Source organism: Anthonomus grandis, chromosome 2 (genome assembly GCF_022605725.1).
Source record: "Anthonomus grandis grandis chromosome 2, icAntGran1.3, whole genome shotgun sequence".
In the NCBI taxonomy this organism is placed as follows: domain Eukaryota; kingdom Metazoa; phylum Arthropoda; class Insecta; order Coleoptera; family Curculionidae; genus Anthonomus; species Anthonomus grandis.
In genome coordinates, this window is record NC_065547.1 from 29,405,633 (window position 1) to 29,418,954 (window position 13,322).

Below are 13,322 nucleotides of genomic sequence, written 5' to 3' on the forward strand. Positions count from 1 at the left end.
ACGGTATTGTAGATTTTGTTTAACTTTGTTCCATAACTAAGAATAGAATATAATTATCTTACCTTATAGTGACTGTTAATCTTTCTTCCACAGTGATGCAATCTCTAAAGTGGCTATTTGACTTTTGCAAGTGAGGTATCATCAACGTCACTAATTCATCAAAAGACGTAACGCTCATTCTGTAATAATTAAAAAACTTTCCGGGATATTCCCTCAACCGATGAAAAAGGCAATGAAACTGACCATTTGTCAGACTCCTTTCGTATAACGGATGGACCCAATACCTTCTTTTTCGTTTAGATTTCTTAATTTTGAGACTGACTGTCGTGAAATTTGCGGAAAATGTGAACGCTATCGCGGTTGTAACCGCGCGGTTGCAACCACTGCCGCAACCGCAAATGTGTCGCCGGCCTACGTACACGTACACGTCTGGTAAAATTTCACCAGACCTGGCAACAGTGAGCCCTGGTGATGCTATGAAATAGCAACTCTCTCTCTTATTGTTTAAACCCGATGTCTCATTGAGCCCTCTCCACCAATCTGAGGTTCGTAGCCTCTACCTTGCGCTTTCATACACTTGACTGGGAGCATGGGTGGCCAGGATTTTTAGGCTCCAGAAGCCTCAGGGTGTCCTTGTCAGATTGATTCCTAATGTCTGGGATCCGTAGGATCGCTGGCGAAAGCGAAGCGTGAAGCGATCTACTGTTGCCAACCTGTGGCTCTACCAGAAGGCATCATTTGGGAAGGCCTAATGGAGTCACTCCAGATTTTCCTGGTTCGCGGCCTAATTAGAATGGCCGGTTACTAAGCCCTTGCAGGGCTTGCCTTGGTAGGCGTGGACCTAAGATGTGATAAGCGTCTTGCTTCGATTGTCGAAGAACTAGGGAAGGAAAGCCTGAGGTTTCTGCCCCAGACTTTTGTTCTGCAGAAGGAGCAGAGGCCAAGGCCGCTACGGAAGCCGAGCTCAGGGGGGCCCTGGCTTCCTTGGCATCTAGGAGAAGGAAAGAGTAGGAATGCTGGACTTCTCCTTTTTTTCTCTATCACTCTATATCACTTTGGTTCTTACGTTCTATCTCGTGTCGTCTTACTGTTTCTCCTGTCGTGAGCTCCTGATGAGTGATAGGAATTCCGAATTTCCTACTAAAACAGAGCCCACGGGGTGGGGATATTTGTGAGCCCTACAGAGAAAGGATCCACAACGAGAGCGGAAAGGAAGGTGATTGCTGAGGTTTTAAAGAGCGTTCATGTTGGTCCGTGATAGCGACCGTGACCACACGGTCGGAACACATGGATAGATGGCCATGGGGTTTAACACATTAAACTTCTGGTGGTTTTGTTAAACATCACTACGTTGTCTGCAGATCTTGGATTGGGCTAAAGGAGAAAAGAGGAAAGAGGGACATACATAGATAGCAAGAAAAAACAGCAAGATGAGGACGGCAGACAGAGAGCAGAAAGATGAGAAAACCGAGGCAGGTTCAAGAATAGCGGGAGAACGGTGTAATTCTTGTCCGACAATCACAAGCATTATTGCCGAGGAGTTTATCGACGTCCAGTATGATAACTATGGAGGTGCAAAGCCTATAAGGTCTTTGCAGGTCTATCAAATTACCCGAGATGTGTATTGCGGCCCTAATCTTACGCCGATTAGAGTCCAAATTATCTCTCCAACCCCTCTCAAACCATTTTAATGATAATATTAGTAAACTTTTAACTTAAATAATTTGATAATTCATTTCAAGCAATTTTGAGAGTTTAAATATGAAAATTTCTTATTTACTCAACATAAAAAAATTGCAGAATTTTTCATCAAAAAAAAATAAAAATTTTAAAATGTAAATTATGTTTAATTAATTATAAATTTATGAATGTACAGAATTTCGAAGAAGGTTTTAAAGATATAAATTTAATTTTTTTCTTATTTTTGGTTTTGAGTAAGGAAAGAACAATCATTGAGAATTAACTATTTTAAAATAGAAATAAATAGCATGTCCGCAAGGGAGGGGTCATCCTTTAAGGGAGTGATAACTAACGTAATTTCATAAGTAACGTGTATAGGTTGTAATCCGTTTTTTATTCTATTATTGCATAGAAGAATTAGAGCCTATTGTGGAACAGTTCAGGTAAATGAATGTTACTGGATTAGCACCTGTCAGAATTGGGGCAGCTTGTACTTGATCTGCATCTAGGGTGAGGGACCCACTTCCTAAAGAAAAAAAATTGTTTTTAGTCTCTAGTTGCTTAGCATCTGCTCTCTTAACTAAGTATTATCGACACCACGAACTTCATATTTCATTCATTCATTTGTTTATATTTACTGGAAACTGAAGCTTGTACCAGGAACGTTATCCAGGTCAAAGATTAATAAACCTTATGGTGTTTTAAAACACCTTTCGTCGGCTTAGTGAAGAGGGCATTAGAAACAACCAGGCACATGGTGACAACTCTGATCATCATCTAGAAATTGAGGAGCAAATGTTGGAAGGCTTTACCGCGGATCCTACGGCAAGCGTCAGAAAAGTACCTGGAAATAGGGTATTGGGATCAAGGGCTTACAAAAAGAAACCCTTTCAAAAACAATCAGTTTGGCCGATCAGAGCAAATTTTCTGTCAATGTGTTTTTTGGAGAGTTGGAATCGGCAGAGTCGGGACCTTTCTTTTGACGTCTCGATCGACTAACTAGCTCTCCTGTATTTTTTCATCTGGGATCAGGCAAAGGAGAACGTATACAAAACAGAGATAAGAACAAAAAAGGAATTTCACAGAATGAAGGAAGAAATGACGATAAGGATGACCACCATCGAAGTAAGAAATAGGGCCTGTGCCGTTATCAGAAATGGTGGATGACATTTCGAATATAAAAAATTTATGGTTTAAATAAAACTGTGTTCAATTGAGCATTAAAACTTGAAATTACCCCACAATAAGATGCTCCATAACAGCGACTCTAATTATAGGAGATGGTCAGACAAATTCTACAATTATTTTTCACGTTTTAATATCTCTATTTTTTATCTCATTTTACACAAATGCTTGGAATTCATGGTATTTGATTAAATAAACATTAGATAAAACAAATTAAACTTTGAAATATAGATATCAATTGTACCTTGCGCTGTATTACCGTTTAGGTGGAACATATGGGAATTTATTGGAAAAAATGCAATAGTTGCAATAACAAATTTTAAAAGGGATTTCGATCAAGTGCTTTTTCTTTAAGTTAAGCAAAAAATGAGACTTTGAGAATTAAGTACCATTCAAAAAAAAATCAATTCTTATAATTATTCAAATATTTTGCATACATTGAATATAAAGTTAAGAAATACCGTTTTTGACATTTTAATAATTTTAATGTTGCAATTTGAAGAGTGGTCGAGCTAAGTGATCTAAGTCCCAAAATTAACAATTGCTAGAAATCAAAGAAAACTTGACAAATAAGGAAAATAAAACAAATGTAGTTTTTTATGGACAATTGGCTTTATTAACAAACACAGAGATAAACTAAAACAAATGTTCTGTGGTAAGACATCAAAGAAACGTAAAGAATAAGTGAAGAAATAATGGAAATGATTTAAGTCCACAAAAATAATAAATGATTAAAAATCTAAAATAGTGGTAAAAAATGCCCTATTGGCCTGATCAATGTACTTTAGCATTGCGTCTTAGCTTGCTGTCTAAGAGTCTGTATGGCCTGGAAGATCTAGCAGCCGCAATTGCCGTTTTGTCATCGTTTACTGTCTGAAGCTTAGAACGTTTTGCTTGTTTCTCGATAAGGGCAAAATCTCTATCTGAAGACTATGGACTATGGAAAAACTATGGCCGGAAACTAAAAATTTATGGTCGATGGTGTCAAAATGTCCATTGGCTACTAAGAAAATGAACATTCGGTTTTTTAATTGCCCTGCGCAGTTGTCACTCCATATACATAGTTTTCGCTTATAAGTTGAAAGCTGACCTGTGCTCAAGGCTTGTAGAAGACATGATGCCAGATGCACATTATCCCATCTGACGTATCTTGCACATGTATTCCAAAATTGTAGCATGACAACTGGCGGCTGTAATACATACCACTATGCGTTAATTTTGGTAGGGAAAAAACTTTCTGTAGATCCATGGTAATGGTACAGGTATCGCTACCTGGAAGAGTACTACTCGCACTGTCTTCTTGAATGACCTTTAGAGCTTTATCTGTTTTTCTATGATGCAACTCCAGCTCGTTTTTAGCTTTTCTTGATACATTAAAGTCTATGTCCTTGCTTCTTAAAAAAAGTAAATCACAAGTCTTGCACGTATCAACTCTAGGTCTTCTAAAAGAAAGATTTGGAAAATCCTTTATAAAAACTCTTCTATAGAATTTGTATGTTATAGTGCAACCAGGATGTTTTATTTTAAAAGTGTTGAATAGCTTATAGACATTAAGGTCCGGACTGAGATATTCTTTTTCACTTTTTGAACGGCTGTAGTGGCTCTCGTCCCTCGGAAAGCTGTTGATGTGGTCTTTTACCATCGGAATGATCATGAAGAGTGTACTTGAATTTTTTACAACCTCCTCGTTTATCCTTGAAGGTTGTAAGCCCCTCCTTTTTACGCCTAACAAGCGTGGTAATCTTTTACGGACTGACAGCAAATATTTCCAAAAACGTTTTTTTACATACCCTTTTTACGTTACCTTGCCCATCTGGAACAGCAAAAGCTATGGTACATTGTCGTCTGCTTTCTGCTGAATCATCGGAGGTACCATGGCGGCGACGTTGGACTGGTAAAACTTGCAATAATCCCATGAGATAGCTGCCTTGCTCGTTGAGGTCAAGGCCATGGTATAGATCGAAAAGTTTAACTTTCATATCAATCACATCTCTACAGCTAAATTTACATTTACAGGTGATCTGAAATTAAAAAAATCTCAGGGTAATGTAACTATCGGCTACAAAGATTTGACTATCGGGCCGCGCCGCGAGCGGTCTAAAATTTCAAGCGAAATATCGTTAAAAATCTCGTACTAACCTCATTTTTGGGAACGGCTTTTTCAGGTTTTTGCAGCTATTTTTGTGTAATATAAGATTTTCCACTCAATCTAGCTTCACTCTGTTTTTTTCTTCTTGATTTCGTATTTGTATTATCGCCAAACGCAATAGAGTTCATTGTAATTACTTTAACATATAAATACACAGACAATAACAATCGAATCTAACGACAAACCAACCAAGAATATCAACCTGCATACCGGCACTTAGATCAATTAGCAAAGAATATGATGCCGGACATAGAGGTGGCCCCATCTTTGGATTTCGTTTGCAAGCCCTAGGGTGAAATTGACACTTAGATCTCATAGTAAGATATTGGCGGTGGCACATAGAATATATGGAGAGAAAAAAAACGAAAATGTATATTTTCGCACTTAGATCATTTAGCTCGACCACTCTTCATTTATAAAATTTGCTTCTTTGCAGCTTGCTTGAATCTCGTTGAATTTGAAACTTCGGTAAAATATTAGGCAATTTTAAAATTTAAACATTTAAGGTTAAAAATTTCAGATTTACTTAAACGTAAAAAACAAAATTTGACTATGAAAAGATACGTCGAAGGAGGAATTTAAGTAACTCAGAATTTCAAAATAAGGAATTAATGAAATTTTAAAGCAGATGTGAAAGTTAAAAAGCTTGGTTTAAAGGAATTTTACGATTTAAGATACTACGACTATTCTTTTTAAATTTTGAACTATTAAAATGTTATATTTATACATATAATATCTTCTAATATATCTATAACCTATTCTTAAGAATTGAAATTATTCCATACAATATGAATTAAAAAACCAAGATTAAAATCTTGTGATATTTAGAAAAAATTGCTATAAGAATGTAATAAAACTAAAAAATTTAAAAAAAAATTTTCGTGATTGTAAAATTTGAGGCTTTAAAATTTAAAAATTAATTTAAACTTAAAATTTAAAATTTGAACTAAGGAATTTCAAATCACTGCAGAATAGGCGAATCCAGTTTGTTGTCAAGCTGTTGAACTGTCAAATGTTCTACAGCTTGACATAAAAGCTACAGCTACATCAATCAAAATCTACAATTATTTTATTGTGGATGTAATAATCCGTTGGCATTTAGATTCGTGAACAATCATAATAATGAAAATCCTTCAGTCTCCCTCCACTTATTTATTAAACATTTAGTTAGCTTAAAATTCCCTATATGTTTCGGACACAGTGGTGTCCATCATCAGAGTACTAAAAGGAAATATCACTGAAAAAAATTATTGTATATTTACTTTTTAAGTTTACAGAAATGTCAGTAGTGTTACAACAATTATTCAGTAAAATTAAAATATTTTGTAATAAACCAAGTATTTACTAAAATTCCTAAAAAACTTGTTAAATATAATTCCTAAATTTAAATCACTTTGTGAAACTTATAAGCAATATTACATTAGATTTGTAAAATTACCGAAGAAAGTTGCAAAATCACATTCATATTATAAAATCACATAATATTTGTACCTAATTATTTTTACTATTATAATGTAAAATTACAAGGTTTTTGTAAATTTACACCTTAATTCTTAAATTTACTTTGGCTATGTAAACCGCGGCCAATGAGAGTGCGTGTTTACGCGTCCCCAAGCGACTCCGAAATTTTCCACGTAAATGACGACTCGGTTATTATTTACGACTTACGACAGGTAATAAAGAATTTTGTGCTAGTCCTTCTGTTTATCTTTATAATTATACTGTTCGTGCTATAAGTATCAGGTAAGTTAAATATTTACATTAATACCTGTTAACAATGAATACTTGCAATCGTTGCAGTCTTAATTTAAAAAGCTTATATAAGTATGAAATAATACATATATGCTACCACAGGCATCTACCTGGGATCTATTTTGAATGTAAATATATGCATTGTCATTTAATTTTTAAAAGCTATTACATATTTAAAAAACATATAAATGAGACTCATAATAAAACAAAAAAAACATTTGTACAAAATTATGTGATCTGTTCAGCAAGTGAGTGCAAATTTCAAACAATGAATAAACGAGAATTAAGTAGGCAGCTATTTTTAATACCATTTGGAGCAAAATAACTATAATTTTAATAACAATAAATGAACTAAATAATATAAATTAACTTTTGTCATAAGGTTAAATATTATATGTACCTATTTTATTCCAGGACATTACCGATGAATCTTCTCTTGAGCTTGGTAGTATTATGTGGTGGTAAGTAAAAATATTTTTTTTGAAAAAAGATTATAAGCATTTTTTTTTATTTGTAGGTATTTTGTACTAACAATGCTATAAAAATATACCTAGAATAAGAACCTGTTGTGGAAAAATGTGACTCATTTGGAGGAGCATTGCATTGCTTAATTGCTCTTTATTTTGTCTTCAATTTGGAATATCCCAAAGAAGCATCCTGCATTTTGGAGTTCCTTCAAAGATATATTTTAAAAATACACCCCAAAGGAACCAAATCGAAAAAACAAAATCTCTCGAAAAGAAAAGTTATTTCATATTTAACGAAGTTAGCCAAGGTAGAATAATAAATTATTATTTTATTTATGTAAATCTTAAATAACTTTGGTTTAAAACTGATTTCTTATAATAATTAATAACTTAATGTATTAATATAACGAGAAAGTAAAGTTTGGAACAAATTCGTTTTAAAATTGAAAGGTTTAAAAAAACAACGCTCGGACCCATTTATTTTTATTTTTAGTAGCGCTTTTTGCCAATGTAAACTTTCTATACAGGGTTTGTCGTATAACTGTGTCCTATACCAACTTATTTTAATTTTCTTATTTTAATTGAAACACAATTAAAAGAAAATTTAAATAAAAGACCAATTATGTCATTACATCATCATCATAGACGATCATTTAACTATTTTTAAGTTACAAGAGGAGATTTCGCCAGAATTTAGTTTGGTATATCGGTTGGTTCGTCAATACTATGAAAGTAAGCACCTAACATAATCACATTTGGTCTGTAAAAAAATACACCGTGGTCCATAACACGATATATGATTTGGTGAACCAAAATGTGTAATTTTTTACGAAAATTTGAAGCTGACCAATAAAAATGGTAGTAATTTACTTTCATAATATTGTCAGAGCAAACGATGTAAGTAGGTACCGAATCAAATTCTATAGCGAAATCGACTAATGTGTTATTACTCCTTAGGCATTTTCCTTACTATTTAAAATTTAAATTTTAATATCTATTTTCGACTTATAATGTGAAATAAAATATGGCAGCTGTCAAAATTTTTAAGAAATATTTTTTACAAATATGAGAAAATAAATATTCAAAAGTCAAAATAGGAAAATTCCCTTTTGCTCTATTATTAATAACATTACCGCTATACAGCATACAAAAAAAATTAAATGCCTGCCTGATCTTTAAAACTTGTAACTTAAAAATAGAATAAAAGTATAGCGCCTGTGATACAGCAAAATTCTTGGAATATATCCCAAAATGTAATCACATACCGGGTGTTCCAATTAAAATAAGAAAGTTGGTATTGGCCACGGTAACATGACACACTGTGTATAAGAAGTTTTAATTGAAAAAAAGCCTTGCAAAAAATAAAAATCGACGTGTCCGCACGTTTCTTTGTTTGAGTCGATAAATGTTAAATGAATTTGTTCCAACCTTAAAGGGTTTTTTGTGAGATTTAGCTTGTAAGTAAGGTACCTACTTACCTACTTATATCAACATATTTGATATTATATAGGGCCCCAAAATGTATATAGACTATGTCAAAGTTCTTGGCTACTTCAAGAGTTTATGTTTTTGTTTGTATATTGAAGAGTTTAAGTTTCAAATATACTTGTTATTTTCCTTTTTTTTTTTTTTTGAAAACTTACCATGTAGTTTTGTTATGTTCCTATTGAGTTTATTGAATTTCCAATGAGTTTTGAAAAAATAAATCCTTTGTATTTATTTAAATTGCCACTTTAGTCTTTTATTTAATTTATCTAAAATACTAAACCAAAAACTATAGCTAGTAAAAAAATACAATTATTCCAATGTAATTTTACAAGAGCATTTTTTACATTTACAACGTGATATTACAATTATTCCAATAAAATTTCACCAGAGAATTTTTTACATTTACAACGTGGTATTACAAAAAAAAATTTATTTCACATATAAAAATTACTAAATATTTGAAAAATTAAATTGTAATTTCACAAAAAATGTTAGTTTAAGATCTAAAAATGTTAAAGATTCGTTGGTTTCAATTTCAAAAGTAAAATTAATGCATGAGTGTAAAGAGTTTAAGAACGTGATAAAATTTTGAAGGTCAGAGGGGCTACCCTTAAAAATGGCAAAAATATCATCCACATATCATTTGATAAAGAAAATGTGTTGAAAGAGGGGACTATTTTTTATTTTATTTTCCAAGTCTGACATAAACAATTCAGCTAAAAGAGGGGACAGGCTAGAACCCATTGCAACACCTGAGCTTTGTTTGTAGTATTTATAGTTAAATTGAAAAAAAATTGTTGTAATACTAAGTCAACCAAGTTGTCAATATGGACTTTCTCAAGATCAGTATTTTGTTTAAGTAAGTCTGCAACTAAAGGTAAACAGTCCTCAGGAGGAATGCAAGGGAAGAGCTTGGAAACATTAAAAGATACTAGAAAGGATGAATCGGGTAGAATGATATCTTTCAACTCTTGAGCTAGTTGACTGAAATTTTTTATAGAAAATGAACTTTTAAACTTAGTGAGATAAAGTAAGATGTGGTTAAGCCAAGAACTCAGCTTGTTACATGGAGGAAACCACTGGGCGAATAGGCATATCATGCTTGTGGATCTTGGGCAAGCCGTACAACAAAGAGATGGACGGATTGATAGGTATGAGTTTAAATTTATTTGTGTTAAAATATTCTATAGTTGTATTTACTTATTTTAATGTATTTTTGAAGGACAGAGGTCGGCCCCACAGAAAAATTATCTGTGGACAAGAAAGTTTCAACTTTTTCAACATATTGAACTCTGTACAAGATCACAAAACAATTGCCCTTGTCTGCTTTAGTTAAGGTCAAGTTATTAGTAGTGATATTATTCTGGAAAGATTTTAGCGTCTTAAGATTAGGGGAAACACTCGAGGGAAAAAAGCTATTGCGTCTATGATATATGTTAATACATGAAGCATCCTGGGATCTGAGTGTCTCCTTTAATGGGAGATCATTGATAAAGGTAAAGTTGTTCTCGCACTCGACCGCCAACAGTCCCAAATCTCTTCTTTGGGGAATAATGATATAGTTTAAACCTGAATTCAACATGCAGTTTTCGTTATCTGTAAAAGTAACATTGCTTAAATTAAGTGTTCTGGGGTGAAAAGAAAAGTTAAGTGAGTTATTGTTGGAAGTGTTATGGCGAAGTTCAGATGTAAAAATTGAAAAACTTAAATTCATAATAGATCAGTCAAAGATCAGTCCGTGGCTGTTGAGTTGAAGTCGTCTTTCTTAATTATTTTGTTTTGTTCGGAAGGGAAGTTTAGTGTGCTGTTAGTGGTTTTGGCGAGACCATTGATTTTGTTTTTTAGATGTTGGAATTTTAAATTTTTTTGATCGTACACATAGTTAAGAAGTTCTGAATCCCATTCGGCTGCATGCATCAAATCATTTAAATATAAAGTATAAAAATTTCAGTTATGATCTCAATGCTTTGGTGGCTGATGTAGACGTACTTTTGGACCTTAGGGTGACATAGTTGGGTCTCAGGTTTCTTCTCAAACACTGCAGCGGTACTCTCTAACTCGATAAACATAGAAATAGACAAGAAAAAATATAGAAAGAAAATATCTTTCTATGCGCGATTAGCACTTGCTAGAACTAACCTCTTCTAACCTTTTCTCTATGTCACTCGGCATCGTTCGGCTTTAGACATTCTTATACTACCCAATCTACAAACATTAGCCTATTTTTATAGCTAATGAGATTTTTCACAGCCCACAATGTCAATTACTGAAATGTCATTCGACATTATCGATCTTTTAAGTAATAAGTATGCTTTGTTATTGTTTCTGTTTTCATCCTAAAATATTTTTATCTTATTATCTTTTTATATCCATAATGAATGCCAATAAGGGAAAAGTTTTCTAATAGATTTTTGAAGTAATTTTAGGTATCAATAAGACTGCGAATTTTATGATGGATCCTACTAATTTTATCTTATCTCTTTCGCAGTGTGTATTTATAATAGCTTACTATATTATTTTTTTAAACTAAAATATATTCACTGTTAAATTTATATTTTAATATTTGTCTTAAAATATAGATCATATTATTATTAATTTCTTAGATTTTGCCTTAGAAATGGAAGAGAAAGAACAAACGATTGAATTAAGGATAAAAGGATTATATATATAGTATTTCCAAAATTTGTGAAGAGTAATAAAACCCATTTTATTCCCTTCTGTGGAATCACTGGGAATTTCCCAATTTCAGGGCGTAAATAAGCGTGGATAAACTATATGACCTTATAAATTTAATGATCGTTTTAAACCTGAAAAAAGTAGTTAACAAATTATAGTTCACTTAAAGATATACCGTTCATCTTTTGACCGCAATAAAACCCTAATTATCTGTTGTAACAAAGTGATTTAAGTAAGTTATTTTTTGTGGACTTTTATGGTTTAACATTTTCTAATAAAATACAATTCTTTATTTAATTAGTAAGTTTTATTTAGAATCACTTTCAAGCCGACCATATTCCCTTTATCACTTCTTAAAAACTTAATGGCCTAATATGAAAATATGAGAATTCGTTGATTTTTAAATCTGCTTCAAAAACATCCCCACAACAAAGATAAATACATCTTTTTTTCAATGTACTAAAAAGAGACGAAAGTAATAGCAAGACCATACAACCTCTTTCTATATTTCTATTCCGAAGGTTGCCGACGGCAACCCGAACTCTACCCGATCGAAGCCAGTTGAGATTGAGAGTAGAGTTTATATTTTGTTTCTATAATAGAAAGAAATTCTCTTTCTATTGAGTTAGAGAGTTCGCTCGCTTAAAAGCTAATGGTTAAACCAAATATGTCCAGTTAAACCAATTTCCTTTTCAGTAGATTGTTCTTGTACTCGCGGACTAGTGTAGCCAGACCAGCTTTCTTAATAGTGAAGAAATAGTCCACAATTACAATATATTTTTTTTTTGGTAAAAGCAAGAGTGTTAAATATTAAAAAAAATTATAATAATTATCAATTAATTATGATTAATAATAATTTATTACTTTATCCAATACTTTAATTTTTAACTTAATACTTTAATTTTACTTTAATACTTTATCTTATTTACTCGGATTAAATGAAATTTGAATGGACGGATGGGTAATAACAGGAAGGGAGGGTAAAGGTATGGGAAGTGAGGGTTAGAAAATGGGTACAAGGGAACGAATGGAAGGAGGGAGACTTACTATAGACTATAGAGACAGCTCAGGGGATCTTCTCAAAGGGGAGCCGACTAGCACTAACCACTTTGGTAAAGTGGCGTGGATTCCACAAGAGTTCAATAAAATATAAGCGCCACCTGTTTTATCCCAGATGGATAAGAAAATCCCGATGACCAAGAAAACAGGAAATTACTAAAAGCACTATACCTATAAACCTGAAAGAAAATCTCACAAGGAAGAACAGACAGGGAGATTTATAAATATAATTAGTTATATTGACCCTTAATATTAGGTACAAGTGTTATGGTGTAATTAATAAATCAACAACAAAATAAATATTAACCCCTTACTTTGGCTATTAAATTACAGCTTTAGTGTGAACGCACCTTAAAACTCATAGACTCACACCAAAAGTCCCTTGTCTAACTTAAAAAGTTAGGTTATCTTTCAAAAATCAAAATAAACATAAAAGAAAAGCTTTAGTTCATAGAGAAATGAATATTAAATACTTTTAATTACTCTATGCTTTAGTTAGGTTAGTATTTAGTACAATACACCACAGCAAAGCTAATAAATGTTGATAGGACTTTGGTCTAGAGTTTATAAAAGCAATTTATAAACATATAACATGTGTGTGAAGCTAGCGTCCGATCGATATCCAGCAACCAAAATCGAGAACGCAGCATATGCCGGTTGCCAGCGACCAATTTATAGTCCGCGCTCCCTGTTATTTAATCAATATAATGCCCGTATCTCCTGAAATTCCCAAGGGATTTTAATAATTTTTTGTCCAGATATTAACAATGAATACCTAAATCGACTGACGATGGTCCCAAGCCTCTATAAACTAAGGTTTTGTTGTGAAAATTAATTAAAAAGTCAAATGGTAAAAAAATTAAAAA

At 32.7% G+C, this 13,322-nt stretch overlaps 1 long non-coding RNA gene across 3 annotated transcripts; it reads left to right on the forward strand.

The window, feature by feature from the left end:
• The first annotated feature begins 6,790 nt into the window (after positions 1 to 6,790).
• LOC126733430 (uncharacterized) lies at positions 6,791 to 8,851 on the forward strand. Of its 3 annotated transcripts, none has more exons than XR_007659702.1 (3): positions 6,791 to 6,894; positions 7,181 to 7,227; positions 7,284 to 8,851. It is a non-coding gene; the product is annotated as an uncharacterized LOC126733430 (long non-coding RNA). The 3 variants fall into 3 exon arrangements; XR_007659703.1 differs by having other exon boundaries at positions 6,869 to 7,014; XR_007659701.1 differs by lacking the exon at positions 6,791 to 6,894 and adding an exon at positions 6,919 to 7,053.
• Positions 8,852 to 13,322: the final 4,471 nt, after the last annotated feature.